The sequence below is a fragment of the Pseudorasbora parva genome, chromosome 5 (genome assembly GCF_024679245.1).
Source record: "Pseudorasbora parva isolate DD20220531a chromosome 5, ASM2467924v1, whole genome shotgun sequence".
Classification (NCBI taxonomy): domain Eukaryota; kingdom Metazoa; phylum Chordata; class Actinopteri; order Cypriniformes; family Gobionidae; genus Pseudorasbora; species Pseudorasbora parva.
Genome location: NC_090176.1, coordinates 51,427,534 through 51,435,614, shown reverse-complemented (window position 1 = coordinate 51,435,614; position 8,081 = coordinate 51,427,534).

The window sequence follows — 8,081 nt, the reverse complement described above, 5'->3', positions numbered from 1 at the left end:
AAGTAAATATGACAAGGATGACATTATTTGGATGTAATCCACACTCCTATTAGTTTCCTTTAGCCCATTTCCAGCCTGTGTTGTATTGTTACTGTCAGTAGTCTGTAAATGAACAATGTTTACCCTCATAGACCTTCTTCATGTTTTTATCTCCACCCACGAACAGTCAGATCAGCAGAGGGTTATTAACAAAACCGTTATTGTAAGAGAAAGACGTACTTTGTCTACTCTTTGGACAGCATTACAATAAAAACAGAGAACGCAATCAATAGATCTCTTACCTGTGAAGTTTTGCTGATGAAATGCATTTTCCATCCGTTTGGCCTAAAACAATGTTCACATGTCATCCAATTTGAAACGTTCACTAAACAGGAACACGGTTTCACACATCGTCTGTCGTGGCGGTCTCTCCTTCACTGGAAACCGACAGTAACTCACTCCAGTTACACATTTATTTGCACCCGGGAACAAGCCAACACCATTATAGCCCCTTTCACACTGCGATTCCGGCAAATACACGGATAATGCGACCCGGCATTTGTTCCCGGGACGCTAGATTTGGTCCATTCACACTGCCAGCGAAATACCGTAATATGAGCGCTTTCACACACAATCCGTAACGGTCCCGGGTCGAGTTGACTCGTGACATCCTGATGTGACGTATAACGGCGAGCGATCTCCGCTTCAGCGCGGATAGTAAGGAGCTCCGTGGTCTCGACTTGTGTCCAGTTTGCGCTCATTTCTGCTTGTTAAATTTTAGTTTCTTTTGTATATGAACACTCTCTGCGTTTAAAACACAGACGAGCTCTTCTGGCACTGCAGGGTTGTATTATTGAAGAAACAAGCTCTAGGAGTCGCACGATAACTACGCACACGCTGCGGCATTAGTTTCGGCTTTTGTTCACACAGCGCTCGTCCCGGGTCGAATACCGCAATATTAGCCTACTAGCTCCCCGATCCGGGTCGAATTCGGTAATCAATGCCGGGACGTGGCTGCTTTCACACAGAAGGCGACCCGGCAATGCTCCAGGAATATTTCGGGTCCGACGTGCAGTGTGAAAGGGGCTTATGACTGAAAGTTTGCTGATAAGTATTTCCTACTGAAGCAATGCGCTATTTTGACTGTTAAAGTCCCACTGAAGTGCCTTGAGACGCACATCATTATTTAATGTGTTGACATACTTTCCACTGAAGCGGGAAAACAGGGCGGGGCATATTGATCAGCTCCTCCCCTTTAAAAAAAAAGCCAATAGCGTTTCGTTTATATCACAGCTCGGCCAGAGCCGCTGAATTCGGTAAAGCTATGCAGCTCTCTCTCTCTCTCTCTCTCTCTCTCTCTCTATATATATATATATATATATATATTTACACTATTTTGATAGTTTTTGAAAGAAGTCTCTTCTGCTCAACAAGCCTGCCTTTATTTGATCCAAAATACAGCAAAAACAGTATTATTGTGAAATATTCTTACAATTTAAAATAACTTTTTTTTTCTATATGAATAAGCTATATTTTAAAATGTGACTTATTCCTGTGATCAAAGCTGAATTTATCATCATTACTCCAGTCTTCAGAGTCACATGATCCTTCAGAAATCATTCTCAGATGAGGACACACATTTATGATTATTATCAGTGTTAAAAGCAGTTGGGTATAATTTTGTTGCTTTTGCAGTATTATAAATGTCTTTATACTGTCACTTGATCAATTTAACGCATTCTTACTGAATAAATGTATTAAGTTCTTTACCCCCGCCACCCCCCTTTAAAAAATAATCCTTACCGACCCAAAACTTTTGAACGGTACAATGTTACAAAAGCTTTCCATTTCAGATAAGTGCTGTTCTTTTAAACTTTATATTCATTAAATAAGTCTAAATAAAAATGTTTCACAACTGCTTTTAACTCTGACAACAATCATAAATGAAGACTGGAGCAATGATGATAAATTCAGCTTTGATCACAGGAATAAATCACACGTTATTATATATTCACATAGAGAACAGTTATTTTACATTTTAATAATATTTCACAATATTACAGCTTTTTTTAAATTATTAATAACAAAAGCAGGCTTGGTGAGAAGAAGAGACTCCTTTAAAAAAAAAAAAAAAAAAAAAAAACGATCAAAATAGTAGTTTCCAAACGTTTGACTGGTGGTGTATGATTTATTTTTTACATGCTTTTAATTGCCTTAAAAGAAATCTCTGTTATGAACTGCTCCGAGATTTAAAGGGTTGGAGATCCGAACACAGCTTTATTAGAGATAATCCACACACGTAATCCAAAGTACAAGCAACAGGTCAAAACACGGCCAGGAAGTCCAAAGAAACACACACACACAAACAAACACACACAAACACACACACACACACGCAAACCACACAAACAAACACACACACACACAAACAAACCACACAAACAAACACACACACAAGCAAACCACACAAACAAACACACACACACACAAACAAACCACACAAACAAACACACACACAAGCAAACCACACAAACAAACACACACACAAGCAAACCACACACACACACAAGCAAACCACACAAACAAACACACACACAAGCAAACCACACACACACACAAGCAAACCACACACACACACACACACAAGCAAACCACACACACACACACACACACACAAGCAAACCACACACACACACACACACAAGCAAACCACACACACACACACACACAAGCAAACCACACACACACAAGCAAACCACACACACACACACACACACACACACACACACACACACACACACACACACACACACACACACACACACACACACACACACACACACACACACAAGGCTGGGAACAAAAGCAAACAGATAATCCAAAAGCAGGAAGAGAGTCCAAAAACCAGGAGACATGAACCAGGCTCATAGATGCAGCATAACACACAAAACCAGTGACCGGCAGCTGAACAGGGTTTATATAGGCTGGGCTAAACACTGTTAATGATGAGCAGCTGAAGACAATCATGGTTGATTAGGCCAGGCAGTGAATTATGGGTAATGTAGTCTGTGTGAAGTGCCAGGCAGTGCACTATGGGTAATGTAGTCCAGGCTGGAATGCCCTCTGGTGGTAATCACAGACACTCTCACTGCTGATCATCACACTCATATGAGCCTGTAAATAGGCTTAATTTCACCAAATATAATTTCATGTCCTTTCATGTAGTTTGAAAGTTAAATGGTTTTAGGATTAACTGAGTTCTTGACAGGTTTAGTAATATTCACACACTTTAACTCCAGCACAATCTTCACACTTTCACAAACGAACATGCTTTGGTTAAAGTGACAGACAGAGCTCATGTCATTTAACTCTCCGTCTGCTCGGGTGTCTTTGCTCTGCTGAATAATCCCTGAAATCATAATTCAGCTGATTTTACTAAAGGCTCTTCCAGTGGCGGTGTAGTTCAGGAGCTCATCTCATTAACACAATCCTCTTCTGCTCCTGCTTCACATTATACGCCTGAAGAACGGCTCGAGGGACTCAACCGGCCGAACCGCAGCAGTGACGAGCTCCAGTCGAGCTGATAATAAACCACAAACAACTTCCTCAAACCGACCAGAACACACTTCTGTGAGCTTCTCTTCTGTGTGCTCACAGACACGGGCTATTATACTTAACTGAAAACAAACACGTTTTCATACTTGCAATAAAATAAACTTTAACTGAAATTAAAATTAAGAAACTATTTATCTATAACTATTTATCTATATATCTATCTATAGTTGCTTTCTCATTTTGTGTTAAGTAAACTAAATAAGCCAAATTAATAATAGACATTTTAAAAACACAGGGTTTCTACTGATACAAAGCCATATGCTAATCGCTGAAGTAACTCTTTAACTTATCTATGCATCGTCTTTTTATTCTTTTTATAACTTTTAGTTTACATTTGTTCTTATCTTTGGTTATTGTTATTTTATATTTAATTATTTTATTCTTTTTAATTCTCTCTACAACTGCATATTTCTATTTCTTATTCATCTGTTGATTATTATTTTTGGTTAGGGTTGTCTGACTGGAAGAGATTGGAAAAGGAGAGCAGTGTGCTTTGCTTCGTTCTGCTTGTGTACGCAGAGAGTAAAGCGGACTCACGAAAGGGGAGGCCCTGCGGGGCAAAGGTCACGACCCCTACAGGAGCCCGTCTTGTAAGGTCCAGGAGACATTTCAAACCTGCTCCATCTCTTCCATCTCAAAGTCCCGAATTTAGAGAATCAGGCAGATAGGGATCTATTTATCACCATTTTATTTTTATTTATTTTTTAAATTCTTTTTACTAATTTAATTATCCTTCTTATTTCTCATGCATATGTTATCACTATTTTAATTCATTTCTATGTAAAGCACTTTGAATTGCCATTGTATGAAATGTGCTGTATAAATAATCTTGCCTTGTCTAGTGTAAAAGCATAAACCTGTCTCTCAGTCTCTCCCATACCAGACAGCGTTCAGGATTTTTATTTCTTATGCACATGTTGTATCATCTTTATGTCCGACTGATTGCACTTTATGCTATTTTCTGTGGTTAGAGCTGTCTGCGTTAGAGGACAAGCGTAAGCGATAGGCACGCTCTGAAGTGTGAAGTGTGAGAAACCAGCCTCTGAGAGTGTTAAAGGCTGATGGAGGCTAGTGGTCTAGGGAAGTTGTTATATGCCAGTGCTGTGTAATGGCCTGTGCTGCTGATGCATAATGCACGCTCTCGTGTAAGAGAGGTGATGAGGCAGACAATGCTTAATATTACCTTACCGGGAAAGCTATATTTATCTATTAAATGATGAGGAGCTGATGCACAACTCATATACAGATGATAACTCCTCAAATAACTGCAATTGCAGGTTTCAAACAGAGCTCTCTGTCACTGGATTGAAGATTTCCTCACTGGCAGACCTCAGGTGGTGAGAGTAGGACAGTTCACCTCCACCTCCATCACCGTGAGTGTGGGAGCTCCACAGGGCTGTGTCCTCAGTCCCCTGCTCTCTCTATACGCATGACTGTTTGTCCACACACAGCTCCACCTCTGTCATCAAGTTTGCGGATGATACTGTTGTCCTGGGCCTCATTTCCAACAACAATGAGACCGCATACTTGGACGAGGTGGAGCAACAGACATCATGGTGCCAAGACAACTGTCTCCTTCTGAATGTGAACAAGACCAAAAAACTGATTGTGGACTTCAGGAAGAGACAGCAACGGTCATATTCCCCTCTCATGATCAGCAGGACACCAGTAGAGAGAGTGAGCAGCTTCAAATACCTGGGTGTGAACATCTCCGAGGACCTGACCTGGACTGCACATATCCAGTCACAGGTGAAAAAGGCCAGGCAAAGACTGTACCACCTGCGCCAGCTGAGGAAATTCCGGGTCTCACCAGCTATCCTGAAAACTTTCTATTCAGGGGCGATAGAAAGTTTACTGACTCAGTGCATCACAGCGTGGTATGGTAACAGCACCAGTCACGACTGCAAAGCCCTGCAAAGAGTGGTGCGCTTGTCCGAGCGCATCTCAGGGTCAGCTCTCCCGTCTCTGCAGGACATCTACATCAAACGATGCAGAGGCAGAGCTACAAAAATCATCAAGGACATTAATCACCCGGCCAACCCCCACTTCACCCGGCTGCCTTCTGGTAAGCGCTTCTGTAGCCTGATGGCCAAAACTGAGAGACTCAGGAGGAGTTTCTTCCCACAGGCCATCAGACTCCTGAACGCTGTCACTTAACAACACGTGACTTCACCTCACTCAGTACTAAAACTCACATACTGATATTGCACTGCACTTTATTCTTGTGTTCCATGTAACTACTCATTATAATGCTGTCCGCACATTACACTCCTGCACTTCTGTTATCCATGTATTTATTTTTATAGTCTCCAGTTTACTTTATCTGACATTTTATTCCACATCTCTTATTTCTTTTACTTGATTTATTCATAATTCTACATATGTATATATATAGCACCTTATCCTATTCCTATTTAATCCTATTCCTATTTTATAATTTATTGTGCTTTTTTTTGTTAATTGTTATTTGCTGTCTATGGAGCGGACCTGTTTACATTTTACTGCCTGTTGTATTCTGTATAACTGTGTATGTGACAAATAAAACTCTTGAACTTGAACTTGAACTTACCACAGCTGCAGATCTACAAACGTTCTGCTGATCCTGCAGCCAATCTGGCAACCTCGAGTCAGGGGGAGGGGAGAGGGGATAGTGATTGCAATACCAGTTTTAGCCACAATCTTACATAAACTTCCTTTAATGTCGGGTTACTGTGTGCGTGCATGTATTGCATTGTATTTCCTGCCTATTGTTAATAGATCAGCTGGTTTATTCCTCTGAGTAAAGAAGTAGCCAAATAGTTTGTATACCTTGCATTACGTGCAATAGTATGTTTCTGAGTTATGTTGACAAAACAGGTTTGGGTATATGTCGTGATAAAGTTCGTTATGCTCAGGAAGGAAGAAGACAGGGGTCGGCTTTGACTGGGACTCACTTTATTCAGTCTCTTTAAACTCAAAACAAAACAAATGCTCAGTGGCATGACTCTCTTTCTCCGATGTGGATTGCTCCTTTCCAATGATATCCTCTCCTTAACATCTCAGGTTCTCTCTTGTGTACAGTCCCAGTCCAACTCTCTCTCAACTCTCTCCCGACCACAGCTTAAATGTGCTCTCTCCATGCCAATCACTGCGATCAGAAACAGGTGTTCTTCATCTGTGCTTGACCTACTTACCTGCCGCTCCACTCTGTGCTCTCTCTCCCGCTGCAGACCTCCCAGAACCACGCCCCCTCCGCCACATACCCCCACCGCCCGACTCAGGCCGGGGAGCCATAATAGCGAGGTAATAGCGAAGGGTGAGGACGGCCCACCTGATGGCCAAACAATCCTTCTCTATGGTGTTGTAAATCGTCTCTCTCTTAGAGAGCTTTTGACTGATGTACAGTACCGGCCGTTCTTCACCCTCCACCTCCTGGGACAAGACTGCGCCCAGCCCCCTGTCCGAGGCGTCAGTCTGCAGTAAAAAAAGGGAGAGAAAAGTTAGGAGCCTTTAGGAGCGGCCCACCACACAGAGCCGCCTTTAACTGAGTGAAAGCCTGCTGGCACTGCTCCATCCACTGAACTGTATCTGGTTCTTCCTTTTGAGTTAGATCAGTCAGCGGCTGGCGAGGTCCGAACAATTAGGTACAAACCTCCTGTAATATCCCGCCAGCCCCAGGAACTGTCTAACCTCCTTTCTGGTCTTGGGTCTTGGGCAGGCCGAAACCGCTCTAGTCTTATTAATTTGGGGACGCACCTGCCCTGACCCAAGTGGAAGCCCAGATATCTTACTTCCACCCGTCCAATTGCACACTTCTTCGGGTTGGCCGTGAGCCCAACCCTCCTCAGCGACCTGAGGACCGCTCGCAAATGCTGCATATGACGCTGCCAGTCCCCACTATAGATGATGATGATGTCATCCAGGTAGGCAGCGGCATATGCAGCATGCGGTCGAAGAATTCGGTCCATCAGGCGCTGAAAAGTCGCCGGTGCCCCGAACAACCCGAAAGGAAGTATAACGAATTGGTGAAACTCAAACGGTGTGGTAAAAGCTGTCTTTTCTTTGGATACAGGAGACAAGGGGATCTGCCAGTAACACTTTGTCAAGTCCAGCGTTGAATAAAAATGAGCAGTACTTAGCCGATCAAGCAATTCGTCAATCCGTGGCATGGGATATGCATCAAATTTTGACACAACATTGACTTTTCTGTCATCCACACAGAACCGGACCGAGCCGTCAGGATTTGGTACCGAAACTATCGGGCTCGCCCAGTCGCTGTTGGATTCTTCTATGACCCCCATCTCTAACATTGCTTCTAGTTCTGCCTGGACCACTTTTTTTTGTGTTCAGGCAATCTATATGGTCTGCTGCGTACAACCACACCCGGCTCGGTCCATTTTTTTAACAGATTGAGGTGATGTATTTGACGTGACCCTATCGGATCGAATTACCTCATAGTTAAGATCCCCTACTCGTCGTGTGACCTCAAAAGGTCCTTGCCACTTGGC